This window comes from Hyla sarda, chromosome 3 (assembly GCF_029499605.1).
Source record: "Hyla sarda isolate aHylSar1 chromosome 3, aHylSar1.hap1, whole genome shotgun sequence".
Taxonomy (NCBI): domain Eukaryota; kingdom Metazoa; phylum Chordata; class Amphibia; order Anura; family Hylidae; genus Hyla; species Hyla sarda.
This window is the reverse complement of record NC_079191.1, coordinates 335,783,302-335,811,004: the sequence shown is the minus strand read 5'-3', so window position 1 is coordinate 335,811,004 and position 27,703 is coordinate 335,783,302. Positions and strand designations below refer to the sequence as shown.

The window sequence follows — 27,703 nt, the reverse complement described above, 5'->3', positions numbered from 1 at the left end:
CAGGCTCTGAGTAAACATGTAAGATCTTAGTAAACATTCCATTTCTTAGAATAACCCTAATTCTACTCCTTTCATATATGTTCTTATGACAAGCGTTTAAATACTGTACAAACCATAGATGCCGAAGTCTGAGCGCAGAATTTATCCAGAGCACTGAGACTTTTGATAAATTAAGCGCACATTAGACCGGCCTAACCCAATGTAGGTTGGTCTATATTGATGTGGGAAATAGACAACTTTGATAAATCTCCCACAAAGTCTCTCCATAGCATAACCTAGTGGTCTTTTTTAAAGATGCTGTTTTGCAGAGAGGTTTGGCTGGATTAGAAAAATATGAGCAAAGTTTTGAAAGGGATGGGCCAATTAATTACAATTGGTGCTCTTCTGCCCCCTTTTAAAAATATTTTGAAGATATCCAAGGTATCTATGTGGGAAATAGACAACTTTGATAAATCTCCCACAAAGTCTTTCAATAGCATAATCTAGTGGTCTTTTTTAAATATGCTGTTTTCCGAAGAGGTTTGGCTGGATTAGAAAAATACGAGCAAAGTATTGAAAGTGATGGGCCAATAAATTACTATTGGTGCTCTTCCGCACCCTTTTAAAAATATTTTGAAGGTATCCAAAAACTAATCTCTGTTTTTACCCAGGAAATCTCTGACCATACTATGATGTTTCCAAACAACTCTGTGGTTAACAGTGGTTCTTTGTGGAATGTTTGTGTACAACACTTAATGAAAGGAATAAAATGGAATCAATGAGCCACAACAAAAGACGGTAGCACTGACCCCATTAACTTGAATGATCTTGGCATCCAGTTAATCTTCTTTAATAACCATAGTAATCTTCGACTTCAAATATCCTCTTACAACTATTTTACATTCAAGTATAAATCTCAGTCACAATGATGCAAATTAACTCAAACAGGTCACCAGCATGACCGAGTGGTTGAGGCGTTGGACTTAAGTTCCAATGGATATGTATCCGCGTGGGTTCGAACCCCACTCCTGGTATGAGTTTTAACCTTGGCATTCTCCAAAGTGTTCCAAAGAAGAATGTTCTCTGAGTAACTTGCATCATCTTGGCATCCAGTTGATCTTCTGTAATAACCAAAGTAATCTTCCACTTCAAATATCCTCTAACAACTATTTTACATTCAAAGTATAAATCTCAGTCACAATGATGCAAAATAACTCAAACAGTCCACCAGGATGGACGAGTGGTTAAGGCATTGGACTTAAGATCCAATGGATATGTATCCGCGTGGGTGTGAACCCCACTCCTGGTATGAGTTTTAAATGTGGTGTTTACCATAGAGGAGCAGGCTCTGAGTAAACATGTAAGATCTTAGTAAACATTCCATCTCTTAGAATAACCCTAATTCTACTCCTTTCATATATGTTCTTATGACAAGCGTTTAAATACTGTACAAACCATAGATGCCGAAGTCTGTGCGCAGAATTTATCCAGAGCACTGAGACTTTTGATAAATTAAGCGCACATTAGACCGGCCTAACCCACTGTAGGTTGGTCTATATTGATGTGGGAAATAGACAACTTTGATAAATCTCCCACAAAGTCTATCCATAGCATAACCTAGTGGTCTTTTTTAAAGATGCTGTTTTCCAGAGAGGTTTGGCTTGATTAGAAAAATATGAGCAAAGTTTTGAAAGGGATGGGCCAATTAATTACTATTGGTGCTCTTCCGCACCCTTTTAAAAATATTTTGAAGGTATCCAAAAACTAATCTCTGTTTTTACCCAGGAAATCTCTGACCATACTATGATGTTTCCAAACAACTCTGTGGTTAACAGTGGTTCTTTGTGTAATGTTTGTGTACAACACTTAATGAAAGGAATAAAATGGAATCAATGAGCCACAACAAAAGACGGTAGCACTGACCCCATTAACTTGAATCATCTTGGCATCCAGTTGATCTTCTGTAATAACCATAGTAATCTTCGACTTCAAATATCCTCTTACAACTATTTTACATTCAAAGTATAAATCTCAGTCACAATGATGCAAATTAACTCAAACAGTTTACCAGGATGGCCGAGTGGTTAAGGCGTTGGACTTAAGATCCAATGGATATGTATCCGCGTGGGTTCGAACCCCACTCCTGGTATGAGTTTTAACCTTGGCATTCTCCAAAGTGTTCCAAAGAAGAATGTTCTCTGAGTAACTTGCATCATCTTGGCATCCAGTGGATCTTCTGTAATAACCAAAGTAATCTTCCACTTCAAATATCCTCTAACAACTATTTTACATTCAAAGTATAAATCTCAGTCACAATGATGCAAAATAACTCAAACAGTCCACCAGGATGGCCGAGTGGTTAAGGCATTGGACTTAAGATCCAATGGATATGTATCCGCGTGGGTGTGAACCCCACTCCTGGTATGAGTTTTAAATGTGGTGTTTACCATAGAGGAGCATGCTCTGAGTAAACATGTAAGATCTTAGTAAACATTCCATCTCTTAGAATAACCCTAATTCTACTCCTTTCATATATGTTCTTATGACAAGCGTTTAAATACTGTACAAACCATAGATGCCGAAGTCTGTGCGCAGAATTTATCCAGAGCACTGAGACTTTTGATAAATTAAGCGCACATTAGACCGGCCTAACCCACTGTAGGTTGGTCTATATTGATGTGGGAAATAGACAACTTTGATAGATCTCCCACAAAGTCTCTCCATAGCATAATCTAGTGGTCTTTTTTAAAGATGCTGTTTTCCGGAGAGGTTTGGCTGGATTAGAAAAATATGAGCAAAGTTTTGAAAGGGATGGGCCAATTTATTACTATTGTTGCTCTTCCGCACCCTTTTAAAAATATTTTGAAGGTACCCAAAAACTAATCTCTGTTTTTACCCAGGAAATCTCTGACCATACTATGATGTTTCCAAACAACTCTGTGGTTAACAGTGGTTCTTTGTGGAATGTTTGTGTACAACACTTAATGAAAGGAATAAAATGGAATCAATGAGCCACAACAAAAGACGGTAGCACTGACCCCATTAACTTGAATCATCTTGGCATCCAGTTGATCTTCTGTAATAACCATAGTAATCTTCGACTTCAATTATCCTCTTACAACTATTTTACATTCAAAGTATAAATCTCAGTCACAATGATGCAAATTAACTCAAACAGTTCACCAGGATGGCCGAGTGGTTAAGGCGTTGGACTTAAGATCCAATGGATATGTATCCGCATGGGTTCGAACCCCACTCCTGGTATGAGTTTTAACCTTGGCATTCTCCAAAGTGTTCCAAAGAAGAATGTTCTCTGAGTAACTTGCATCATCTTGGCATCCAGTTGATCTTCTGTAATAACCAAAGTAATCTTCCACTTCAAATATCCTCTAACAACTATTTTACATTCAAAGTATAAATCTCAGTCACAATGAAGCAAAATAACTCAAACAGTCCACCAGGATGGACGAGTGGTTAAGGCATTGGACTTAAGATCCAATGGATATGTATCCGCGTGGGTGTGAACCCCACGCCTGGTATGAGTTTTAAATGTGGTGTTTACCATAGAGGAGCAGGCTCTGAGTAAAGATGTAAGATCTTAGTAAACATTCCATCTCTTAGAATAACCCTAATTCTACTCCTTTCATATATGTTCTTATGACAAGCGTTTAAATACTGTACAAACCATAGATGCCGAAGTCTGAGCGCAGAATTTATCCAGAGCACTGAGACTTTTGATAAATTAAGCGCACATTAGACCGGCCTAACCCAATGTAGGTTGGTCTATATTGATGTGGGAAATAGACAACTTTGATAAATCTCCCACAAAGTCTCTCCATAGCATAACCTAGTGGTCTTTTTTAAAGATGCTGTTTTGCAGAGAGGTTTGGCTGGATTAGAAAAATATGAGCAAAGTTTTGAAAGGGATGGGCCAATTAATTACAATTGGTGCTCTTCTGCCCCCTTTTAAAAATATTTTGAAGATATCCAAGGTATCTATGTGGGAAATAGACAACTTTGATAAATCTCCCACAAAGTCTTTCAATAGCATAATCTAGTGGTCTTTTTTAAAGATGCTGTTTTCCGGAGAGGTTTGGCTGGATTAGAAAAATACGAGCAAAGTATTGAAAGTGATGGTCCAATTAATTACTATTGGTGCTCTTCCGCACCCTTTTAAAAATATTTTGAAGGTATCCAAAAACTAATCTCTGTTTTTACCCAGGAAATCTCTGACCATACTATGATGTTTCCAAACAACTCTGTGGTTAACAGTGGTTCTTTGTGGAATGTTTGTGTACAACACTTAATGAAAGGAATAAAATGGAATCAATGAGCCACAACAAAAGACGGTAGCACTGACCACATTAACTTGAATCATCTTGGCATCCAGTTGATCTTCTGTAATAACCATAGTAATCTTCGACTTCAAATATCCTCTTACAACTATTTTACATTCAAAGTATACATCTCAGTCACAATGATGCAAATTAGCTCAAACAGTTCACCAGGATGGCCGAGTGGTTAAGGCGTTGGACTTAAGATCTAATGGATATGTATCCGCGTGGGTTTGAACCCCACTCCTGGTATGAGTTTTAACCTTGGCATTCTCCAAAGTGTTCCAAAGAAGAATGTTCTCTGAGTAACTTGCATCATCTTGGCATCCAGTTGATCTTCTGTAATAACCAAAGTAATCTTCCACTTCAAATATCCTCTAACAACTATTTTACATTCAAAGTATAAATCTCATTCACAAAGATGCAAAATAACTCAAACAGTCCACCAGGATGGACGAGTGGTTAAGGCATTGGACTTAAGATCCAATGGATATGTATCAGCGTGGGTTCGAACCCCACTCCTGGTATGAGTTTTAAATGTGGTGTTTACCATAGAGGAGCAGGCTCTGAGTAAACATGTAAGATCTTAGTAAACATTCCATCTCTTAGAATAACCCTAATTCTACTCCTTTCATATATGTTCTTATGACAAGCGTTTAAATACTGTACAAACCATAGATGCCGAAGTCTGTGCGCAGAATTTATCCAGAGCACTGAGACTTTTGATAAATTAAGCGCACATTAGACCGGCCTAACCCACTGTAGGTTGGTCTATATTGATGTGGGAAATAGACAACTTTGATAAATCTCCCACAAAGTCTCTCCATAGCATAACCTAGTGGTCTTTTTTAAAGATGCTGTTTTGCAGAGAGGTTTGGCTGGATTAGAAAAATATGAGCAAAGTTTTGAAAGGGATGGGCCAATTAATTACAATTGGTGCTCTTCTGCCCCCTTTTAAAAATATTTTGAAGGTATCCAAAAACTAATCTCTGTTTTTACCCAGGAAATCTCTGACCATACTATGATGTTTCCAAACAACTCTGTGGTTAACAGTGGTTCTTTGTGGAATGTTTGTGTACAACACTTAATGAAAGTAATAAAATGTAATCAATGAGCCACAACAAAAGACGGTAGCACTGACCCCATTAACTTGAATCATCTTGGCATCCAGTTGATCTTCTGTAATAACCATAGTAATCTTCGACTTCAAATATCCTCTTACAACTATTTTACATTCAAAGTATACGTCTCAGTCACAATGATGCAACTTAACTCAAACAGTTTACCAGGATGGCCGAGTGGTTAAGGCGTTGGACTTAAGATCCAATGGATATGTATCCGCGTGGGTTCGAACCCCACTCCTGGTATGAGTTTTAACCTTGGCATTCTCCAAAGTGTTCCAAAGAAGAATGTTCTCTGAGTAACTTGCATCATCTTGGCATCCAGTGGATATTCTGTAATAACCAAAGTAATCTTCCACTTCAAATATCCTCTAACAACTATTTTACATTCAAAGTATAAATCTCAGTCACAATGATGCAAAATAACTCAAACAGTCCACCAGGATGGCCGAGTGGTTAAGGCATTGGACTTAAGATCCAATGGATATGTATCCGCGTGGGTGTGAACCCCACTCCTGGTATGAGTTTTAAATGTGGTGTTTACCATAGAGGAGCATGCTCTGAGTAAACATGTAAGATCTTAGTAAACATTCCATCTCTTAGAATAACCCTAATTCTACTCCTTTCATATATGTTCTTATGACAAGCGTTTAAATACTGTACAAACCATAGATGCCGAAGTCTGTGCGCAGAATTTATCCAGAGCACTGAGACTTTTGATAAATTAAGCGCACATTAGACCGGCCTAACCCACTGTAGGTTGGTCTATATTGATGTGGGAAATAGACAACTTTGATAAATATCCCACAAAGTCTCTCCATAGCATAACCTAGTGGTCTTTTTTAAAGATGCTGTTTTGCAGAGAGGTTTGGCTGGATTAGAAAAATATGAGCAAAGTTTTGAAAGGGATGGGCCAATTAATTACAATTGGTGCTCTTCTGCCCCCTTTTAAAAATATTTTGAATATATCCGAGGTATCTATGTGGGAAATAGACAACTTTGATAAATCTCCCACAAAGTCTTTCAATAGCATAATCTAGTGGTCTTTTTTAAAGATGCTGTTTTCCGGAGAGGTTTGGCTGGATTAGAAAAATACGAGCAAAGTATTGAAAGTGATGGTCCAATTAATTACTATTGGTGCTCTTCTGCACCCTTTTAAAAATATTTTGAAGGTATCCAAAAACTAATCTCTGTTTTTACCCAGGAAATCTCTGACCATACTATGATGTTTCCAAACAACTCTGTGGTTAACAGTGGTTCTTTGTGGAATGTTTGTGTACAACACTTAATGAAAGGAATAAAATGGAATCAATGAGCCACAACAAAAGACGGTAGCACTGACCCCATTAACTTGAATCATCTTGGCATCCAGTTGATCTTCTGTAATAACCATAGTAATCTTCGACTTCAAATATCCTCTTACAACTATTTTACATTCAAAGTATACATCTCAGTCACAATGATGCAAATTAGCTCAAACAGTTCACCAGGATGGCCGAGTGGTTAAGGCGTTGGACTTAAGATCTAATGGATATGTATCCGCGTGGGTTTGAACCCCACTCCTGGTATGAGTTTTAACCTTGGCATTCTCCAAAGTGTTCCAAAGAAGAATGTTCTCTGAGTAACTTGCATCATCTTGGCATCCAGTTGATCTTCTGTAATAACCAAAGTAATCTTCCACTTCAAATATCCTCTAACAACTATTTTACATTCAAAGTATAAATCTCATTCACAATGATGCAAAATAACTCAAACAGTCCACCAGGATGGACGAGTGGTTAAGGCATTTGACTTAAGATCCATTGGATATGTATCAGCGTGGGTTCGAACCCCACTCCTGGTATGAGTTTTAAATGTGGTGTTTACCATAGAGGAGCATGCTCTGAGTAAACATGTAAGATCTTAGTAAACATTCCATCTCTTAGAATAACCCTAATTCTACTCCTTTCATATATGTTCTTATGACAAGCGTTTAAATACTGTACAAACCATAGATGCCGAAGTCTGTGCGCAGAATTTATCCAGAGCACTGAGACTTTTGATAAATTAAGCGCACATTAGACCGGCCTAACCCACTGTAGGTTGGTCTATATTGATGTGGGAAATAGACAACTTTGATAAATCTCCCACAAAGTCTCTCCATAGCATAACCTAGTGGTCTTTTTTAAAGATGCTGTTTTGCAGAGAGGTTTGGCTGGATTAGAAAAATATGAGCAAAGTTTTGAAAGGGATGGGCCAATTAATTACAATTGGTGCTCTTCTGCCCCCTTTTAAAAATATTTTGAAGATATCCAAGGTATCTATGTGGGAAATAGACAACTTTGATAAATCTCCCACAAAGTCTTTCAATAGCATAATCTAGTGGTCTTTTTTAAAGATGCTGTTTTCCGGAGAGGTTTGGCTGGATTAGAAAAATACGAGCAAAGTATTGAAAGTGATGGTCCAATTAATTACTATTGGTGCTCTTCCGCACCCTTTTAAAAATATTTTGAAGGTATCCAAAAACTAATCTCTGTTTTTACCCAGGAAATCTCTGACCATACTATGATGTTTCCAAACAACTCTGTGGTTAACAGTGGTTCTTTGTGGAATGTTTGTGTACAACACTTAATGAAAGGAATAAAATGGAATCAATGAGCCACAACAAAAGACGGTAGCACTGACCCCATTAACTTGAATCATCTTGGCATCCAGTTGATCTTCTGTAATAACCATAGTAATCTTCGACTTCAAATATCCTCTTACAACTATTTTACATTCAAAGTATACATCTCAGTCACAATGATGCAAATTAGCTCAAACAGTTCACCAGGATGGCCGAGTGGTTAAGGCGTTGGACTTAAGATCTAATGGATATGTATCCGCGTGGGTTTGAACCCCACTCCTGGTATGAGTTTTAACCTTGGCATTCTCCAAAGTGTTCCAAAGAAGAATGTTCTCTGAGTAACTTGCATCATCTTGGCATCCAGTTGATCTTCTGTAATAACCAAAGTAATCTTCCACTTCAAATATCCTCTAACAACTATTTTACATTCAAAGTATAAATCTCATTCACAAAGATGCAAAATAACTCAAACAGTCCACCAGGATGGACGAGTGGTTAAGGCATTTGACTTAAGATCCATTGGATATGTATCAGCGTGGGTTCGAACCCCACTCCTGGTATGAGTTTTAAATGTGGTGTTTACCATAGAGGAGCAGGCTCTGAGTAAACATGTAAGATCTTAGTAAACATTCCATCTCTTAGAATAACCCTAATTCTACTCCTTTCATATATGTTCTTATGACAAGCGTTTAAATACTGTACAAACCATAGATGCCGAAGTCTGTGCGCAGAATTTATCCAGAGCACTGAGACTTTTGATAAATTAAGCGCACATTAGACCGGCCTAACCCACTGTAGGTTGGTCTATATTGATGTGGGAAATAGACAACTTTGATAAATCTCCCACAAAGTCTCTCCATAGTGGTCTTTTTTAAAGATGCTGTTTTGCAGAGAGGTTTAGCTGGATTAGAAAAATATGAGCAAAGTTTTGAAAGGGATGGGCCAATTAATTACAATTGGTGCTCTTCTGCCCCCTTTTAAAAATATTTTGAAGATATCCAAGGTATCTATGTGGGAAATAGACAACTTTGATAAATCTCCCACATAGTCTTTCAATAGCATAATCTAGTGGTCTTTTTTAAAGATGCTGTTTTCCGGAGAGGTTTGGCTGGATTAGAAAAATAGAAGCAAAGTATTGAAAGTGATGGTCCAATTAATTACTATTGGTGCTCTTTCGCACCCTTTTAAAAATATTTTGAAGGTATCCAAAAACTAATCTCTGTTTTTACCCAGGAAATCTCTGACCATACTATGATGTTTCCAAACAACTCTGTGGTTAACAGTGGTTCTTTGTGGAATGTTTGTGTACAACACTTAATGAAAGGAATAAAATGGAATCAATGAGCCACAACAAAAGACGGTAGCACTGACCCCATTAACTTGAATCATCTTGGCATCCAGTTGATCTTCTGTAATAACCATAGTAATCTTCGACTTCAAATATCCTCTTACAACTATTTTACATTCAAAGTATAAATCTCAGTCACAATGATGCAAATTAACTCAAACAGTTCACCAGGATGGCCGAGTGGTTAAGGCGTTGGACTTAAGATCCAATGGATATGTATCCGCGTGGGTTCGAACCACACTCCTGGTATGAGTTTTAACCTTGGCATTCTCCAAAGTGTTCCAAAGAAGAATGTTCTCTGAGTAACTTGCATCATCTTGGCATCCAGTTGATCTTCTGTAATAACCAAAGTAATCTTCCACTTCAAATATCCTCTAACAACTATTTTACATTCAAAGTATAAATCTCAGTCACAATGAAGCAAAATAACTCAAACAGTCCACCAGGATGGACGAGTGGTTAAGGCATTGGACTTAAGATCCAATGGATATGTATCCGCGTGGGTGTGAACCCCACTCCTGGTATGAGTTTTAAATGTGGTGTTTACCATAGAGGAGCAGGCTCTGAGTAAACATGTAAGATCTTAGTAAACATTCCATCTCTTAGAATAACCCTAATTCTACTCCTTTCATATATGTTCTTATGACAAGCGTTTAAATACTGTACAAACCATAGATGCCGAAGTCTGTGCGCAGAATTTATCCAGAGCACTGAGACTTTTGATAAATTAAGCTCACATTAGACCGGCCTAACCCAATGTAGGTTGGTCTATATTGATGTGGGAAATAGACAACTTTGATAAATCTCCCACAAAGTCTCTCCATAGCATAACCTAGTGGTCTTTTTTTAAAGATGCTGTTTTGCAGAGAGGTTTGGCTGGATTAGAAAAATATGAGCAAAGTTTTGAAAGGGATGGACCAATTAATTACAATTGGTGCTCTTCTGCCCCCTTTTAAAAATATTTTGAAGATATCCAAGGTATCTATGTGGGAAATAGACAACTTTGATAAATCTCCCACAAAGTCTTTCAATAGCATAATCTAGTGGTCTTTTTTAAATATGCTGTTTTCCGGAGAGGTTTGGCTGGATTAGAAAAATACGAGCAAAGTATTGAAAGTGATGGGCCAATAAATTACTATTGGTGCTCTTCCGCACCCTTTTAAAAATATTTTGAAGGTATCCAAAAACTAATCTCTGTTTTTACCCAGGAAATCTCTGACCATACTATGATGTTTCCAAACAACTCTGTGGTTAACAGTGGTTCTTTGTGGAATGTTTGTGTACAACACTTAATGAAAGGAATAAAATGGAATCAATGAGCCACAACAAAAGACGGTAGCACTGACCCCATTAACTTGAATGATCTTGGCATCCAGTTAATCTTCTGTAATAACCATAGTAATCTTCGACTTCAAATATCCTCTTACAACTATTTTACATTCAAAGTATAAATCTCAGTCACAATGATGCAAATTAACTCAAACAGGTCACCAGCATGACCGAGTGGTTGAGGCGTTGGACTTAAGTTCCAATGGATATGTATCCGCGTGGGTTCGAACCCCACTCCTGGTTTGAGTTTTAACCTTGGAATTCTCCAAAGTGTTCCAAAGAAGAATGTTCTCTGAGTAACTTGCATCATCTTGGCATCCAGTTGATCTTCTGTAATAACCAAAGTAATCTTCCACTTCAAATATCCTCTAACAACTATTTTACATTCAAAGTATAAATCTCAGTCACAATGATGCAAAATAACTCAAACAGTCCACCAGGATGGACGAGTGGTTAAGGCATTTGACTTAAGATCCATTGGATATGTATCAGCGTGGGTTCGAACCCCACTCCTGGTATGAGTTTTAAATGTGGTGTTTACCATAGAGGAGCAGGCTCTGAGTAAACATGTAAGATCTTAGTAAACATTCCATCTCTTAGAATAACCCTAATTCTACTCCTTTCATATATGTTCTTATGACAAGCGTTTAAATACTGTACAAACCATAGATGCCGAAGTCTGTGCGCAGAATTTATCCAGAGCACTGAGACTTTTGATAAATTAAGCGCACATTAGACCGGCCTAACCCACTGTAGGTTGGTCTATATTGATGTGGGAAATAGACAACTTTGATAAATCTCCCACAAAGTCTCTCCATAGCATAACCTAGTGGTCTTTTTTAAAGATGCTGTTTTGCAGAGAGGTTTGGCTGGATTAGAAAAATATGAGCAAAGTTTTGAAAGGGATGGGCCAATTAATTACAATTGGTGCTCTTCTGCCCCCTTTTAAAAATATTTTGAAGGTATCCAAAAACTAATCTCTGTTTTTACCCAGGAAATCTCTGACCATACTATGATGTTTCCAAACAACTCTGTGGTTAACAGTGGTTCTTTGTGGAATGTTTGTGTACAACACTTAATGAAAGGAATAAAATGGAATCAATGAGCCACAACAAAAGACGGTAGCACTGACCCCATTAACTTGAATCATCTTGGCATCCAGTTGATCTTCTGTAATAACCATAGTAATCTTCGACTTCAAATATCCTCTTACAACTATTTTACATTCAAAGTATACATCTCAGTCACAATGATGCAACTTAACTCAAACAGTTTACCAGGATGGCCGAGTGGTTAAGGCGTTGGACTTAAGATCCAATGGATATGTATCCGCGTGGGTTCGAACCCCACTCCTGGTATGAGTTTTAACCTTGGCATTCTCCAAAGTGTTCCAAAGAAGAATGTTCTCTGAGTAACTTGCATCATCTTGGCATCCAGTGGATCTTCTGTAATAACCAAAGTAATCTTCCACTTCAAATATCCTCTAACAACTATTTTACATTCAAAGTATAAATCTCAGTCACAATGATGCAAAATAACTCAAACAGTCCACCAGGATGGCCGAGTGGTTAAGGCATTGGACTTAAGATCCAATGGATATGTATCCGCGTGGGTGTGAACCCCACTCCTGGTATGAGTTTTAAATGTGGTGTTTACCATAGAGGAGCATGCTCTGAGTAAACATGTAAGATCTTAGTAAACATTCCATCTCTTAGAATAACCCTAATTCTACTCCTTTCATATATGTTCTTATGACAAGCGTTTAAATACTGTACAAACCATAGATGCCGAAGTCTGTGCGCAGAATTTATCCAGAGCACTGAGACTTTTGATAAATTAAGCGCACATTAGACCGGCCTAACCCACTGTAGGTTGGTCTATATTGATGTGGGAAATAGACAACTTTGATAAATCTCCCACAAAGTCTCTCCATAGCATAACCTAGTGGTCTTTTTTAAAGATGCTGTTTTGCAGAGAGGTTTGGCTGGATTAGAAAAATATGAGCAAAGTTTTGAAAGGGATGGGCCAATTAATTACAATTGGTGCTCTTCTGCCCCCTTTTAAAAATATTTTGAAGATATCCAAGGTATCTATGTGGGAAATAGACAACTTTGATAAATCTCCCACAAAGTCTCTCCATAACTTAACCTAGTGGTCTTTTTTAAAGATGCTGTTTTCCAGAGAGGTTTGGCTTGATTAGAAAAATATGAGCAAAGTTTTGAAAGGGATGGGCCAATTAATTACTATTGGTGCTCTTCCGCACCCTTTTAAAAATATTTTGAAGGTATCCAAAAACTAATTTCTGTTTTTACCCAGGAAATCTCTGACCATACTATGATGTTTCCAAACAACTCTGTGGTTAACAGTGGTTCTTTGTGGAATGTTTGTGTACAACACTTAATGAAAGGAATAAAATGGAATCAATGAGCCACAACAAAAGACGGTAGCACTGACCCCATTAACTTGAATCATCTTGGCATCCAGTTGATCTTCTGTAATAACCATAGTAATCTTCGACTTCAAATATCCTCTTACAACTATTTTACATTCAAAGTATAAATCTCAGTCACAATGATGCAAATTAACTCAAACAGTTTACCAGGATGGCCGAGTGGTTAAGGCGTTGGACTTAAAATCCAATGGATATGTATCCGCGTGGGTTCGAACCCCACTCCTGGTATGACTTTTAACCTTGGCATTCTCCAAAGTGTTCCAAAGAAGAATGTTCTCTGAGTAACTTGCATCATCTTGGCATCCAGTGGATCTTCTGTAATAACCAAAGTAATCTTCCACTTCAAATATCCTCTAACAACTATTTTACATTCAAAGTATAAATCTCAGTCACAATGATGCAAAATAACTCAAACAGTCCACCAGGATGGCCGAGTGGTTAAGGCGTTGGACTTAAGATCCAATGGATATGTATCCGCGTGGGTTCGAACCCCACTCCTGGTATGAGTTTTAAATGTGGTGTTTACCATAGAGGAGCAGGCTCTGAGTAAACATGTAAGATCTTAGTAAACATTCCATCTCTTAGAATAACCCTAATTCTACTCCTTTCATATATGTTCTTATGACAAGCGTTTAAATACTGTACAAACCATAGATGCCGAAGTCTGTGCGCAGAATTTATCCAGAGCACTGAGACTTTTGATAAATGAAGCGCACATTAGACCGGCCTAACCCACTGTAGGTTCGTCTATATTGATGTGGGAAATAGACAACTTTGATAAATCTCCCACAAAGTCTCTCCATAGCATAACCTAGTGGTCTTTTTTAAAGATGCTGTTTTGCAGAGAGGTTTGGCTGGATTAGAAAAATATGAGCAAAGTTTTGAAAGGGATGGGCCAATTAATTACAATTGGTGCTCTTCTGCCCCCTTTTAAAAATATTTTGAAGATATCCAAGGTATCTATGTGGGAAATAGACAACTTTGATAAATCTCCCACAAAGTCTTTCAATAGCATAATCTAGTGGTCTTTTTTAAAGATGCTGTTTTCCGGAGAGGTTTGGCTGGATTAGAAAAATACGAGCAAAGTATTGAAAGTGATGGGCCAATTAATTACTATTGGTGCTCTTCCGCACCCTTTTAAAAATATTTTGAAGGTATCCAAAAACTAATCTCTGTTTTTACCCAGGAAATCTCTGACCATACTATGATGTTTCCAAACAACTCTGTGGTTAACAGTGGTTCTTTGTGGAATGTTTGTGTACAACACTTAATGAAAGGAATAAAATGGAATCAATGAGCCACAACAAAAGACGGTAGCACTGACCCCATTAACTTGAATCATCTTGGCATCCAGTTGATCTTCTGTAATAACCATAGTAATCTTCGACTTCAAATATCCTCTTACAACTATTTTACATTCAAAGTATACATCTCAGTCACAATGATGCAAATTAGCTCAAACAGTTCACCAGGATGGCCGAGTGGTTAAGGCGTTGGACTTAAGATCCAATGGATATGTATCCGTGTGGGTTTGAACCCCACTCCTGGTATGAGTTTTAACCTTGGCATTCTCCAAAGTGTTCCAAAGAAGAATGTTCTCTGAGTAACTTGCATCATCTTGGCATCCAGTTGATCTTCTGTAATAACCAAAGTAATCTTCCACTTCAAATATCCTCTAACAACTATTTTACATTCAAAGTATAAATCTCATTCACAATGATGCAAAATAACTCAAACAGTCCACCAGGATGGACGAGTGGTTAAGGCATTTGACTTAAGATCCATTGGATATGTATCAGCGTGGGTTCGAACCCCACTTCTGGTATGAGTTTTAAATGTGGTGTTTACCATAGAGGAGCAGGCTCTGAGTAAACATGTAAGATCTTAGTAAACATTCCATCTCTTAGAATAACCCTAATTCTACTCCTTTCATATATGTTCTTATGACAAGCGTTTAAATACTGTACAAACCATAGATGCCGAAGTCTGTGCGCAGAATTTATCCAGAGCACTGAGACTTTTGATAAATTAAGCGCACATTAGACCGGCCTAACCCACTGTAGGTTGGTCTATATTGATGTGGTAAATAGACAACTTTGATAAATCTCCCACAAAGTCTCTCCATAGCATAACCTAGTGGTCTTTTTTAAAGATGCTGTTTTGCAGAAAGGTTTGGCTGGATTAGAAAAATATGAGCAAAGTTTTGAAAGGGATGGGCCAATTAATTACAATTGGTGCTCTTCTGCCCCCTTTTAAAAATATTTTGAAGATATCAAAGGTATCTATGTGGGAAATAGACAACTTTGATAAATCTCCCACATAGTCTTTCAATAGCATAATCTAGTGGTCTTTTTTAAAGATGCTGTTTTCCGGAGAGGTTTGGCTGGATTAGAAAAATAGAAGCAAAGTATTGAAAGTGATGGTCCAATTAATTACTATTGGTGCTCTTTCGCACCCTTTTAAAAATATTTTGAAGGTATCCAAAAACTAATCTCTGTTTTTACCCAGGAAATCTCTGACCATACTATGATGTTTCCAAACAACTCTGTGGTTAACAGTGGTTCTTTGTGGAATGTTTGTGTACAACACTTAATGAAAGGAATAAAATGGAATCAATGAGCCACAACAAAAGACGGTAGCACTGACCCCATTAACTTGAATCATCTTGGCATCCAGTTGATCTTCTGTAATAACCATAGTAATCTTCGACTTCAAATATCCTCTTACAACTATTTTACATTCAAAGTATAAATCTCAGTCACAATGATGCAAATTAACTCAAACAGTTCACCAGGATGGCCGAGTGGTTAAGGCGTTGGACTTAAGATCCAATGGATATGTATCCGCGTGGGTTCGAACCCCACTCCTGGTATGAGTTTTAACCTTGGCATTCTCCAAAGTGTTCCAAAGAAGAATGTTCTCTGAGTAACTTGCATCATCTTGGCATCCAGTTGATCTTCTGTAATAACCAAAGTAATCTTCCACTTCAAATATCCTCTAACAACTATTTTACATTCAAAGTATAAATCTCAGTCACAATGAAGCAAAATAACTCAAGCAGTCCACCAGGATGGACGAGTGGTTAAGGCATTGGACTTAAGATCCAATGGATATGTATCCGCGTGGGTGTGAACCCCACTCCTGGTATGAGTTTTAAATGTGGTGTTTACCATAGAGGAGCAGGCTCTGAGTAAACATGTAAGATCTTAGTAAACATTCCATCTCTTAGAATAACCCTAATTCTACTCCTTTCATATATGTTCTTATGACAAGCGTTTAAATACTGTACAAACCATAGATGCCGAAGTCTGTGCGCAGAATTTATCCAGAGCACTGAGACTTTTGATAAATTAAGCTCACATTAGACCGGCCTTACCCAATGTAGGTTGGTCTATATTGATGTGGGAAATAGACAACTTTGATAAATCTCCCACAAAGTCTCTCCATAGCATAACCTAGTGGTCTTTTTTAAAGATGCTGTTTTGCAGAGAGGTTTGGCTGGATTAGAAAAATATGAGCAAAGTTTTGAAAGGGATGGGCCAATTAATTACAATTGGTGCTCTTCTGCCCCCTTTTAAAAATATTTTGAAGATATCCAAGGTATCTATGTGGGAAATAGACAACTTTGATAAATCTCCCACAAAGTCTCTCCATAACATAACCTAGTGGTCTTTTTTAAAGATGCTGTTTTCCGGAGAGGTTTGGCTTGATTAGAAAAATATGAGCAAAGTTTTGAAAGGGATGGGCCAATTAATTACTATTGGTGCTCTTCCGCACCCTTTTAAAAATATTTTGAAGGTATCCAAAAACTAATCTCTGTTTTTACCCAGGAAATCTCTGACCATACTATGATGTTTCCAAACAACTCTGTGGTTAACAGTGGTTCTTTGTGGAATGTTTGTGTACAACACTTAATGAAAGGAATAAAATGGAATCAATGAGCCACAACAAAAGACGGTAGCACTGACCCCATTAACTTGAATCATCTTGGCATCCAGTTGATCTTCTGTAATAACCATAGTAATCTTCGACTTCAAATATCCTCTTACAACTATTTTACATTCAAAGTATACATCTCAGTCACAATGATGCAAAATAACTCAAACAGTCCACCAGGATGGACGAGTGGTTAAGGCATTGGACTTAAGATCCAATGGATATGTATCTGCGTGGGTGTGAACCCCACTCCTGGTATGAGTTTTAAATGTGGTGTTTACCATAGAGGAGCAGGCTCTGAGTAAACATGTATGATCTTAGTAAACATTCCATCTCTTAGAATAACCCTAATTCTACTCCTTTCATATATGTTCTTATGACAAGCGTTTAAATACTGTACAAACCATAGATGCCGAAGTCTGTGCGCAGAATTTATCCAGAGCACTGAGACTTTTGATAAATTAAGCGCACATTAGACCGGCCTAACCCACTGTAGGTTGGTCTATATTGATGTGGGAAATAGACAACTTTGATAAATCTCCCACAAAGTCTCTCCATAGCATAACCAGCACCAGCATGACCGAGTGGTTGAGGCGTTGGACTTCAGTTCCAATGGATATGTATCCAAAAACTAATCTCTGTTTTTACCCAGGAAATCTCTGACCATACTATGATGTTTCCAAACAACTCTGTGGTTAACAGTGGTTCTTTGTGGAATGTTTGTGTACAACACTTAATGAAAGGAATAAAATGGAATCAATGAGCCACAACAAAAGACGGTAGCACTGACCCCATTAACTTGAATCATCTTGGCATCCAGTTGATCTTCTGTAATAACCATAGTAATCTTCGACTTCAATTGTCCTCTTACAACTATTTTACATTCAAAGTATAAATCTCAGTCACAATGATGCAAATTAACTCAAACAGTTCACCAGGATGGCCGAGTGGTTAAGGCGTTGGACTTAAGATCCAATGGATATGTATCCGCGTGGGTTCGAACCCCACTCCTGGTTTGAGTTTTAACCTTGGCATTCTCCAAAGTGTTCCAAAGAAGAATGTTCTCTGAGTAACTTGCATCATCTTGGCATCCAGTTGATCTTCTGTAATAACCAAAGTAATCTTCCACTTCAAATATCCTCTTACAACTATTTTACATTCAAAGTATAAATCTCAGTCACAATGATGCAAAATAACTCAAACAGTCCACCAGGATGGACGAGTGGTTAAGGCATTTGACTTAAGATCCATTGGATATGTATCAGCGTGGGTTCGAACCCCACTCCTGGTATGAGTTTTAAATGTGGTGTTTACCATAGAGGAGCAGGCTCTGAGTAAACATGTAAGATCTTAGTAAACATTCCATCTCTTAGAATAACCCTAATTCTACTCCTTTCATATATGTTCTTATGACAAGCGTTTAAATACTGTACAAACCATAGATGCCGAAGTCTGTGCGCAGAATTTATCCAGAGCACTGAGACTTTTGATAAATTAAGCGCACATTAGACCGGCCTAACCCACTGTAGGTTGGTCTATATTGATGTGGGAAATAGACAACTTTGATAAATCTCCCACAAAGTCTCTCCATAGCATAACCTAGTGGTCTTTTTTAAAGATGCTGTTTTGCAGAGAGGTTTGGCTGGATTAGAAAAATATGAGCAAAGTTTTGAAAGGGATGGGCCAATTAATTACAATTGGTGCTCTTCTGCCCCCTTTTAAAAATATTTTGAAGGTATCCAAAAACTAATCTCTGTTTTTACCCAGGAAATCTCTGACCATACTATGATGTTTCCAAACAACTCTGTGGTTAACAGTGGTTCTTTGTGGAATGTTTGTGTACAACACTTAATGAAAGGAATAAAATGGAATCAATGAGCCACAACAAAAGACGGTAGCACTGACCCCATTAACTTGAATCATCTTGGCATCCAGTTGATCTTCTGTAATAACCATAGTAATCTTCGACTTCAAATATCCTCTTACAACTATTTTACATTCAAAGTATACATCTCAGTCACAATGATGCAACTTAACTCAAACAGTTTACCAGGATGGCCGAGTGGTTAAGGCGTTGGACTTAAGATCCAATGGATATGTATCCGCGTGGGTTCGAACCCCACTCCTGGTATGAGTTTTAACCTTGGCATTCTCCAAAGTGTTCCAAAGAAGAATGTTCTCTGAGTAACTTGCATCATCTTGGCATCCAGTGGATCTTCTGTAATAACCAAAGTAATCTTCCACTTCAAATATCCTCTAACAACTATTTTACATTCAAAGTATAAATCTCAGTCACAATGATGCAAAATAACTCAAACAGTCCACCAGGATGGCCGAGTGGTTAAGGCATTGGACTTAAGATCCAATGGATATGTATCCGCGTGGGTGTGAACCCCACTCCTGGTATGAGTTTTAAATGTGGTGTTTACCATAGAGGAGCATGCTCTGAGTAAACATGTAAGATCTTAGTAAACATTCCATCTCTTAGAATAACCCTAATTCTACTCCTTTCATATATGTTCTTATGACAAGCGTTTAAATACTGTACAAACCATAGATGCCGAAGTCTGTGCGCAGAATTTATCCAGAGCACTGAGACTTTTGATAAATTAAGCGCACATTAGACCGGCCTAACCCACTGTAGGTTGGTCTATATTGATGTGGGAAATAGACAACTTTGATAAATCTCCCACAAAGTCTCTCCATAGCATAACCTAGTGGTCTTTTTTAAAGATGCTGTTTTGCAGAGAGGTTTGGCTGGATTAGAAAAATATGAGCAAAGTTTTGAAAGGGATGGGCCAATTAATTACAATTGGTGCTCTTCTGCCCCCTTTTAAAAATATTTTGAAGATATCCAAGGTATCTATGTGGGAAATAGACAACTTTGATAAATCTCCCACAAAGTCTTTCAATAGCATAATCTAGTGGTCTTTTTTAAAGATGCTGTTTTCCGGAGAGGTTTGGCTGGATTAGAAAAATACGAGCAAAGTATTGAAAGTGATGGTCCAATTAATTACTATTGGTGCTCTTCCGCACCCTTTTAAAAATATTTTGAAGGTATCCAAAAACTAATCTCTGTTTTTACCCAGGAAATCTCTGACCATACTATGATGTTTCCAAACAACTCTGTGGTTAACAGTGGTTCTTTGTGGAATGTTTGTGTACAACACTTAATGAAAGGAATAAAATGGAATCAATGAGCCACAACAAAAGACGGTAGCACTGACCCCATTAACTTGAATCATCTTGGCATCCAGTTGATCTTCTGTAATAACCATAGTAATCTTCGACTTCAAATATCCTCTTACAACTATTTTACATTCAAAGTATACATCTCAGTCACAATGATGCAAATTAGCTCAAACAGTTCACCAGGATGGCCGAGTGGTTAAGGCGTTGGACTTAAGATCTAATGGATATGTATCCGCGTGGGTTTGAACCCCACTCCTGGTATGAGTTTTAACCTTGGCATTCTCCAAAGTGTTCCAAAGAAGAATGTTCTCTGAGTAACTTGCATCATCTTGGCATCCAGTTGATCTTCTGTAATAACCAAAGTAATCTTCCACTTCAAATATCCTCTAACAACTATTTTACATTCAAAGTATAAATCTCATTCACAAAGATGCAAAATAACTCAAACAGTCCACCAGGATGGACGAGTGGTTAAGGCATTTGACTTAAGATCCATTGGATATGTATCAGCGTGGGTTCGAACCCCACTCCTGGTATGAGTTTTAAATGTGGTGTTTACCATAGAGGAGCAGGCTCTGAGTAAACATGTAAGATCTTAGTAAACATTCCATCTCTTAGAATAACCCTAATTCTACTCCTTTCATATATGTTCTTATGACAAGCGTTTAAATACTGTACAAACCATAGATGCCGAAGTCTGTGCGCAGAATTTATCCAGAGCACTGAGACTTTTGATAAATTAAGCGCACATTAGACCGGCCTAACCCACTGTAGGTTGGTCTATATTGATGTGGGAAATAGACAACTTTGATAAATCTCCCACAAAGTCTCTCCATAGTGGTCTTTTTTAAAGATGCTGTTTTGCAGAGAGGTTTAGCTGGATTAGAAAAATATGAGCAAAGTTTTGAAAGGGATGGGCCAATTAATTACAATTGGTGCTCTTCTGCCCCCTTTTAAAAATATTTTGAAGATATCCAAGGTATCTATGTGGGAAATAGACAACTTTGATAAATCTCCCACATAGTCTTTCAATAGCATAATCTAGTGGTCTTTTTTAAAGATGCTGTTTTCCGGAGAGGTTTGGCTGGATTAGAAAAATAGAAGCAAAGTATTGAAAGTGATGGTCCAATTAATTACTATTGGTGCTCTTTCGCACCCTTTTAAAAATATTTTGAAGGTATCCAAAAACTAATCTCTGTTTTTACCCAGGAAATCTCTGACCATACTATGATGTTTCCAAACAACTCTGTGGTTAACAGTGGTTCTTTGTGGAATGTTTGTGTACAACACTTAATGAAAGGAATAAAATGGAATCAATGAGCCACAACAAAAGACGGTAGCACTGACCCCATTAACTTGAATCATCTTGGCATCCAGTTGATCTTCTGTAATAACCATAGTAATCTTCGACTTCAAATATCCTCTTACAACTATTTTACATTCAAAGTATAAATCTCAGTCACAATGATGCAAATTAACTCAAACAGTTCACCAGGATGGCCGAGTGGTTAAGGCGTTGGACTTAAGATCCAATGGATATGTATCCGCGTGGGTTCGAACCCCACTCCTGGTATGAGTTTTAACCTTGGCATTCTCCAAAGTGTTCCAAAGAAGAATGTTCTCTGAGTAACTTGCATCATCTTGGCATCCAGTTGATCTTCTGTAATAACCAAAGTAATCTTCCACTTCAAATATCCTCTAACAACTATTTTACATTCAAAGTATAAATCTCAGTCACAATGAAGCAAAATAACTCAAACAGTCCACCAGGATGGACGAGTGGTTAAGGCATTGGACTTAAGATCCAATGGATATGTATCCGCGTGGGTGTGAACCCCACTCCTGGTATGAGTTTTAAATGTGGTGTTTACCATAGAGGAGCAGGCTCTGAGTAAACATGTAAGATCTTAGTAAACATTCCATCTCTTAGAATAACCCTAATTCTACTCCTTTCATATATGTTCTTATGACAAGCGTTTAAATACTGTACAAACCATAGATGCCGAAGTCTGTGCGCAGAATTTATCCAGAGCACTGAGACTTTTGATAAATTAAGCTCACATTAGACTGGCCTAACCCAATGTAGGTTGGTCTATATTGATGTGGGAAATAGACAACTTTGATAAATCTCCCACAAAGTCTCTCCATAGCATAACCTAGTGGTCTTTTTTTAAAGATGCTGTTTTGCAGAGAGGTTTGGCTGGATTAGAAAAATATGAGCAAAGTTTTGAAAGGGATGGACCAATTAATTACAATTGGTGCTCTTCTGCCCCCTTTTAAAAATATTTTGAAGATATCCAAGGTATCTATGTGGGAAATAGACAACTTTGATAAATCTCCCACAAAGTCTTTCAATAGCATAATCTAGTGGTCTTTTTTAAATATGCTGTTTTCCGGAGAGGTTTGGCTGGATTAGAAAAATACGAGCAAAGTATTGAAAGTGATGGGCCAATAAATTACTATTGGTGCTCTTCCGCACCCTTTTAAAAATATTTTGAAGGTATCCAAAAACTAATCTCTGTTTTTACCCAGGAAATCTCTGACCATACTATGATGTTTCCAAACAACTCTGTGGTTAACAGTGGTTCTTTGTGGAATGTTTGTGTACAACACTTAATGAAAGGAATAAAATGGAATCAATGAGCCACAACAAAAGACGGTAGCACTGACCCCATTAACTTGAATGATCTTGGCATCCAGTTAATCTTCTGTAATAACCATAGTAATCTTCGACTTCAAATATCCTCTTACAACTATTTTACATTCAAAGTATAAATCTCAGTCACAATGATGCAAATTAACTCAAACAGGTCACCAGCATGACCGAGTGGTTGAGGCGTTGGACTTAAGTTCCAATGGATATGTATCCGCGTGGGTTCGAACCCCACTCCTGGTTTGAGTTTTAACCTTGGCATTCTCCAAAGTGTTCCAAAGAAGAATGTTCTCTGAGTAACTTGCATCATCTTGGCATCCAGTTGATCTTCTGTAATAACCAAAGTAATCTTCCACTTCAAATATCCTCTAACAACTATTTTACATTCAAAGTATAAATCTCAGTCACAATGATGCAAAATAACTCAAACAGTCCACCAGGATGGACGAGTGGTTAAGGCATTGGACTTAAGATCCAATGGATATGTATCCGCGTGGGTGTGAACCCCACTCCTGGTATGAGTTTTAAATGTGGTGTTTACCATAGAGGAGCAGGCTCTGAGTAAACATGTAAGATCTTAGTAAACATTCCATCTCTTAGAATAACCCTAATTCTACTCCTTTCATATATGTTCTTATGACAAGCGTTTAAATACTGTACAAACCATAGATGCCGAAGTCTGTGCGCAGAATTTATCCAGAGCACTGAGACTTTTGATAAATTAAGCGCACATTAGACCGGCCTAACCCACTGTAGGTTGGTCTATATTGATGTGGGAAATAGACAACTTTGATAAATCTCCCACAAAGTCTATCCATAGCATAACCTAGTGGTCTTTTTTTAAAGATGCTGTTTTGCAGAGAGGTTTGGCTGGATTAGAAAAATATGAGCAAAGTTTTGAAAGGGATGGGCCAATTAATTACAATTGGTGCTCTTCTGCCCCCTTTTAAAAATATTTTGAAGATATCCAAGGTATCTATGTGGGAAATAGACAACTTTGATAAATCTCCCACAAAGTCTTTCAATAGCATAATCTAGTGGTCTTTTTTAAAGATGTTGTTTTCCGGAGAGGTTTGGCTGGATTAGAAAAATACGAGCAAAGTATTGAAAGTGATGGGCCAATTAATTACTATTGGTGCTCTTCCGCACCCTTTTAAAAATATTTTGAAGGTATCCAAAAACTAATCTCTGTTTTTACCCAGGAAATCTCTGACCATACTATGATGTTTCCAAACAACTCTGTGGTTAACAGTGGTTCTTTGTGGAATGTTTGTGTACAACACTTAATGAAAGGAATAAAATGGAATCAATGAGCCACAACAAAAGACGGTAGCACTGACCCCATTAACTTGAATCATCTTGGCATCCAGTTGATCTTCTGTAATAACCATAGTAATCTTCGACTTCAAATATCCTCTTACAACTATTTTACATTCAAAGTATAAATCTCAGTCACAATGATGCAAATTAACTCAAACAGTTCACCAGGATGGCCGAGTGGTTAAGGCGTTGGACTTAAGATCCAATGGATATGTATCCGCGTGGGTTCGAACCCCACTCCTGGTATGAGTTTTAACCTTGGCATTCTCCAAAGTGTTCCAAAGAAGAATGTTCTCTGAGTAACTTGCATCATCTTGGCATCCAGTTGATCTTCTGTAATAACCAAAGTAATCTTCCACTTCAAATATCCTCTAACAACTATTTTACATTCAAAGTATAAATCTCAGTCACAATGAAGCAAAATAACTCAAACAGTCCACCAGGATGGACGAGTGGTTAAGGCATTGGACTTAAGATCCAATGGATATGTATCCGCGTGGGTGTGAACCCCACTCCTGGTATGAGTTTTAAATGTGGTGTTTACCATAGAGGAGCAGGCTCTGAGTAAACATGTAAGATCTTAGTAAACATTCCATCTCTTAGAATAACCCTAATTCTACTCCTTTCATATATGTTCTTATGACAAGCGTTTAAATACTGTACAAACCATAGATGCCGAAGTCTGTGCGCAGAATTTATCCAGAGCACTGAGACTTTTGATAAATTAAGCTCACATTAGACCGGCCTAACCCAATGTAGGTTGGTCTATATTGATGTGGGAAATAGACAACTTTGATAAATCTCCCACAAAGTCTCTCCATAGCATAACCTAGTGGTCTTTTTTTAAAGATGCTGTTTTGCAGAGAGGTTTGGCTGGATTAGAAAAATATGAGCAAAGTTTTGAAAGGGATGGACCAATTAATTACAATTGGTGCTCTTCTGCCCCCTTTTAAAAATATTTTGAAGATATCCAAGGTATCTATGTGGGAAATAGACAACTTTGATAAATCTCCCACAAAGTCTTTCAATAGCATAATCTAGTGGTCTTTTTTAAATATGCTGTTTTCCGGAGAGGTTTGGCTGGATTAGAAAAATACGAGCAAAGTATTGAAAGTGATGGGCCAATAAATTACTATTGGTGCTCTTCCGCACCCTTTTAAAAATATTTTGAAGGTATCCAAAAACTAATCTCTGTTTTTACCCAGGAAATCTCTGACCATACTATGATGTTTCCAAACAACTCTGTGGTTAACAGTGGTTCTTTGTGGAATGTTTGTGTACAACACTTAATGAAAGGAATAAAATGGAATCAATGAGCCACAACAAAAGACGGTAGCACTGACCCCATTAACTTGAATGATCTTGGCATCCAGTTAATCTTCTGTAATAACCATAGTAATCTTCGACTTCAAATATCCTCTTACAACTATTTTACATTCAAAGTATAAATCTCAGTCACAATGATGCAAATTAACTCAAACAGGTCACCAGCATGACCGAGTGGTTGAGGCGTTGGACTTAAGTTCCAATGGATATGTATCCGCGTGGGTTCGAACCCCACTCCTGGTTTGAGTTTTAACCTTGGCATTCTCCAAAGTGTTCCAAAGAAGAATGTTCTCTGAGTAACTTGCATCATCTTGGCATCCAGTTGATCTTCTGTAATAACCAAAGTAATCTTCCACTTCAAATATCCTCTAACAACTATTTTACATTCAAAGTATAAATCTCAGTCACAATGATGCAAAATAACTCAAACAGTCCACCAGGATGGACGAGTGGTTAAGGCATTGGACTTAAGATCCAATGGATATGTATCCGCGTGGGTGTGAACCCCACTCCTGGTATGAGTTTTAAATGTGGTGTTTACCATAGAGGAGCAGGCTCTGAGTAAACATGTAAGATCTTAGTAAACATTCCATCTCTTAGAATAACCCTAATTCTACTCCTTTCATATATGTTCTTATGACAAGCGTTTAAATACTGTACAAACCATAGATGCCGAAGTCTGTGCGCAGAATTTATCCAGAGCACTGAGACTTTTGATAAATTAAGCGCACATTAGACCGGCCTAACCCACTGTAGGTTGGTCTATATTGATGTGGGAAATAGACAACTTTGATAAATCTCCCACAAAGTCTATCCATAGCATAACCTAGTGGTCTTTTTTTAAAGATGCTGTTTTGCAGAGAGGTTTGGCTGGATTAGAAAAATATGAGCAAAGTTTTGAAAGGGATGGGCCAATTAATTACAATTGGTGCTCTTCTGCCCCCTTTTAAAAATATTTTGAAGATATCCAAGGTATCTATGTGGGAAATAGACAACTTTGATAAATCTCCCACAAAGTCTTTCAATAGCATAATCTAGTGGTCTTTTTTAAAGATGCTGTTTTCCGGAGAGGTTTGGCTGGATTAGAAAAATACGAGCAAAGTATTGAAAGTGATGGGCCAATTAATTACTATTGGTGCTCTTCCGCACCCTTTTAAAAATATTTTGAAGGTATCCAAAAACTAATCTCTGTTTTTACCCAGGAAATCTCTGACCATACTATGATGTTTCCAAACAACTCTGTGGTTAACAGTGGTTCTTTGTGGAATGTTTGTGTACAACACTTAATGAAAGGAATAAAATCGAATCAATGAGCCACAACAAAAGACGGTAGCACTGACCCCATTAACTTGAATCATCTTGGCATCCAGTTGATCTTTTGTAATAACCATAGTAATCTTCGACTTCAAATATCCTCTTACAACTATTTTACATTCAAAGTATAAATCTCAGTCACAATGATGCAAATTAACTCAAACAGTTCACCAGGATGGCCGAGTGGTTAAGGCGTTGGACTTAAGATCCAATGGATATGTAGCCGCGTGGGTTCGAACCCCACTCCTGGTATGAGTTTTAACCTTGGCATTCTCCAAAGTGTTCCAAAGAAGAATTTTCTCTGAGTAACTTGCATCATCTTGGCATCCAGTTGATTTTCTGTAATAACCAAAGTAATCTTCCACTTCAAATATCCTCTAACAAATATTTTACATTCAAAGTATAAATCTCAGTCACAATGATGCAAAATAACTCAAACAGTCCACCAGGATGGACGAGTGGTTAAGGCATTGGACTTAAGATCCAATGGATATGTATCCGCGTGGGTGTGAACCCCACTCCTGGTATGAGTTTTAAATGTGGTGTTTACCATAGAGGAGCAGGCTCTGAGTAAACATGTAAGATCTTAGTAAACATTCCATCTCTTAGAATATCCCTAATTCTACTCCTTTCATATATGTTCTTATGACAAGCGTTTAAATACTGTACAAACCATAGATGCCGAAGTCTGTGCGCAGAATTTATCCAGAGCACTGAGACATTTGATAAATTAAGCGCACATTAGACCGGCCTAACCCACTGTAGGTTGGTCTATATTGATGTGGGAAATAGAC

At 37.7% G+C, this 27,703-nt stretch overlaps 32 non-coding genes across 32 annotated transcripts; all 32 read left to right on the top strand.

The window, feature by feature from the left end:
• The first annotated feature begins 930 nt into the window (after positions 1–930).
• On the top strand, positions 931–1,013 carry TRNAL-UAA (transfer RNA leucine (anticodon UAA)). Its single transcript has one exon. It is a non-coding gene; the product is annotated as a tRNA-Leu (tRNA).
• A 192-nt stretch (positions 1,014–1,205) lies between these two features.
• Positions 1,206–1,288, top strand: TRNAL-UAA (transfer RNA leucine (anticodon UAA)). Its single transcript has one exon. It is a non-coding gene; the product is annotated as a tRNA-Leu (tRNA).
• Positions 1,289–2,045: 757 nt separating this feature from the next.
• Positions 2,046–2,128, top strand: TRNAL-UAA (transfer RNA leucine (anticodon UAA)). The gene has a single exon. It is a non-coding gene; the product is annotated as a tRNA-Leu (tRNA).
• A 192-nt stretch (positions 2,129–2,320) lies between these two features.
• Positions 2,321–2,403, top strand: TRNAL-UAA (transfer RNA leucine (anticodon UAA)). The gene has a single exon. It is a non-coding gene; the product is annotated as a tRNA-Leu (tRNA).
• A 757-nt stretch (positions 2,404–3,160) lies between these two features.
• TRNAL-UAA (transfer RNA leucine (anticodon UAA)) lies at positions 3,161–3,243 on the top strand. Its single transcript has one exon. It is a non-coding gene; the product is annotated as a tRNA-Leu (tRNA).
• A 1,239-nt stretch (positions 3,244–4,482) lies between these two features.
• Positions 4,483–4,565, top strand: TRNAL-UAA (transfer RNA leucine (anticodon UAA)). The gene has a single exon. It is a non-coding gene; the product is annotated as a tRNA-Leu (tRNA).
• A 192-nt stretch (positions 4,566–4,757) lies between these two features.
• TRNAL-UAA (transfer RNA leucine (anticodon UAA)) lies at positions 4,758–4,840 on the top strand. The gene has a single exon. It is a non-coding gene; the product is annotated as a tRNA-Leu (tRNA).
• Positions 4,841–5,597: 757 nt separating this feature from the next.
• TRNAL-UAA (transfer RNA leucine (anticodon UAA)) lies at positions 5,598–5,680 on the top strand. The gene has a single exon. It is a non-coding gene; the product is annotated as a tRNA-Leu (tRNA).
• Positions 5,681–5,872: 192 nt separating this feature from the next.
• Positions 5,873–5,955, top strand: TRNAL-UAA (transfer RNA leucine (anticodon UAA)). Its single transcript has one exon. It is a non-coding gene; the product is annotated as a tRNA-Leu (tRNA).
• A 964-nt stretch (positions 5,956–6,919) lies between these two features.
• On the top strand, positions 6,920–7,002 carry TRNAL-UAA (transfer RNA leucine (anticodon UAA)). The gene has a single exon. It is a non-coding gene; the product is annotated as a tRNA-Leu (tRNA).
• A 1,239-nt stretch (positions 7,003–8,241) lies between these two features.
• On the top strand, positions 8,242–8,324 carry TRNAL-UAA (transfer RNA leucine (anticodon UAA)). Its single transcript has one exon. It is a non-coding gene; the product is annotated as a tRNA-Leu (tRNA).
• Positions 8,325–9,553: 1,229 nt separating this feature from the next.
• On the top strand, positions 9,554–9,636 carry TRNAL-UAA (transfer RNA leucine (anticodon UAA)). The gene has a single exon. It is a non-coding gene; the product is annotated as a tRNA-Leu (tRNA).
• Positions 9,637–9,828: 192 nt separating this feature from the next.
• Positions 9,829–9,911, top strand: TRNAL-UAA (transfer RNA leucine (anticodon UAA)). Its single transcript has one exon. It is a non-coding gene; the product is annotated as a tRNA-Leu (tRNA).
• A 2,080-nt stretch (positions 9,912–11,991) lies between these two features.
• TRNAL-UAA (transfer RNA leucine (anticodon UAA)) lies at positions 11,992–12,074 on the top strand. Its single transcript has one exon. It is a non-coding gene; the product is annotated as a tRNA-Leu (tRNA).
• A 192-nt stretch (positions 12,075–12,266) lies between these two features.
• Positions 12,267–12,349, top strand: TRNAL-UAA (transfer RNA leucine (anticodon UAA)). The gene has a single exon. It is a non-coding gene; the product is annotated as a tRNA-Leu (tRNA).
• Positions 12,350–13,313: 964 nt separating this feature from the next.
• TRNAL-UAA (transfer RNA leucine (anticodon UAA)) lies at positions 13,314–13,396 on the top strand. The gene has a single exon. It is a non-coding gene; the product is annotated as a tRNA-Leu (tRNA).
• A 192-nt stretch (positions 13,397–13,588) lies between these two features.
• TRNAL-UAA (transfer RNA leucine (anticodon UAA)) lies at positions 13,589–13,671 on the top strand. The gene has a single exon. It is a non-coding gene; the product is annotated as a tRNA-Leu (tRNA).
• Positions 13,672–14,635: 964 nt separating this feature from the next.
• On the top strand, positions 14,636–14,718 carry TRNAL-UAA (transfer RNA leucine (anticodon UAA)). Its single transcript has one exon. It is a non-coding gene; the product is annotated as a tRNA-Leu (tRNA).
• A 1,239-nt stretch (positions 14,719–15,957) lies between these two features.
• On the top strand, positions 15,958–16,040 carry TRNAL-UAA (transfer RNA leucine (anticodon UAA)). Its single transcript has one exon. It is a non-coding gene; the product is annotated as a tRNA-Leu (tRNA).
• Positions 16,041–16,232: 192 nt separating this feature from the next.
• TRNAL-UAA (transfer RNA leucine (anticodon UAA)) lies at positions 16,233–16,315 on the top strand. The gene has a single exon. It is a non-coding gene; the product is annotated as a tRNA-Leu (tRNA).
• A 1,722-nt stretch (positions 16,316–18,037) lies between these two features.
• TRNAL-UAA (transfer RNA leucine (anticodon UAA)) lies at positions 18,038–18,120 on the top strand. The gene has a single exon. It is a non-coding gene; the product is annotated as a tRNA-Leu (tRNA).
• Positions 18,121–19,152: 1,032 nt separating this feature from the next.
• TRNAL-UAA (transfer RNA leucine (anticodon UAA)) lies at positions 19,153–19,235 on the top strand. Its single transcript has one exon. It is a non-coding gene; the product is annotated as a tRNA-Leu (tRNA).
• A 192-nt stretch (positions 19,236–19,427) lies between these two features.
• TRNAL-UAA (transfer RNA leucine (anticodon UAA)) lies at positions 19,428–19,510 on the top strand. The gene has a single exon. It is a non-coding gene; the product is annotated as a tRNA-Leu (tRNA).
• A 964-nt stretch (positions 19,511–20,474) lies between these two features.
• On the top strand, positions 20,475–20,557 carry TRNAL-UAA (transfer RNA leucine (anticodon UAA)). The gene has a single exon. It is a non-coding gene; the product is annotated as a tRNA-Leu (tRNA).
• A 1,229-nt stretch (positions 20,558–21,786) lies between these two features.
• On the top strand, positions 21,787–21,869 carry TRNAL-UAA (transfer RNA leucine (anticodon UAA)). The gene has a single exon. It is a non-coding gene; the product is annotated as a tRNA-Leu (tRNA).
• A 192-nt stretch (positions 21,870–22,061) lies between these two features.
• On the top strand, positions 22,062–22,144 carry TRNAL-UAA (transfer RNA leucine (anticodon UAA)). The gene has a single exon. It is a non-coding gene; the product is annotated as a tRNA-Leu (tRNA).
• Positions 22,145–23,384: 1,240 nt separating this feature from the next.
• On the top strand, positions 23,385–23,467 carry TRNAL-UAA (transfer RNA leucine (anticodon UAA)). Its single transcript has one exon. It is a non-coding gene; the product is annotated as a tRNA-Leu (tRNA).
• Positions 23,468–24,432: 965 nt separating this feature from the next.
• Positions 24,433–24,515, top strand: TRNAL-UAA (transfer RNA leucine (anticodon UAA)). The gene has a single exon. It is a non-coding gene; the product is annotated as a tRNA-Leu (tRNA).
• A 192-nt stretch (positions 24,516–24,707) lies between these two features.
• TRNAL-UAA (transfer RNA leucine (anticodon UAA)) lies at positions 24,708–24,790 on the top strand. Its single transcript has one exon. It is a non-coding gene; the product is annotated as a tRNA-Leu (tRNA).
• Positions 24,791–26,030: 1,240 nt separating this feature from the next.
• On the top strand, positions 26,031–26,113 carry TRNAL-UAA (transfer RNA leucine (anticodon UAA)). The gene has a single exon. It is a non-coding gene; the product is annotated as a tRNA-Leu (tRNA).
• Positions 26,114–27,078: 965 nt separating this feature from the next.
• On the top strand, positions 27,079–27,161 carry TRNAL-UAA (transfer RNA leucine (anticodon UAA)). The gene has a single exon. It is a non-coding gene; the product is annotated as a tRNA-Leu (tRNA).
• Positions 27,162–27,353: 192 nt separating this feature from the next.
• TRNAL-UAA (transfer RNA leucine (anticodon UAA)) lies at positions 27,354–27,436 on the top strand. The gene has a single exon. It is a non-coding gene; the product is annotated as a tRNA-Leu (tRNA).
• Positions 27,437–27,703: the final 267 nt, after the last annotated feature.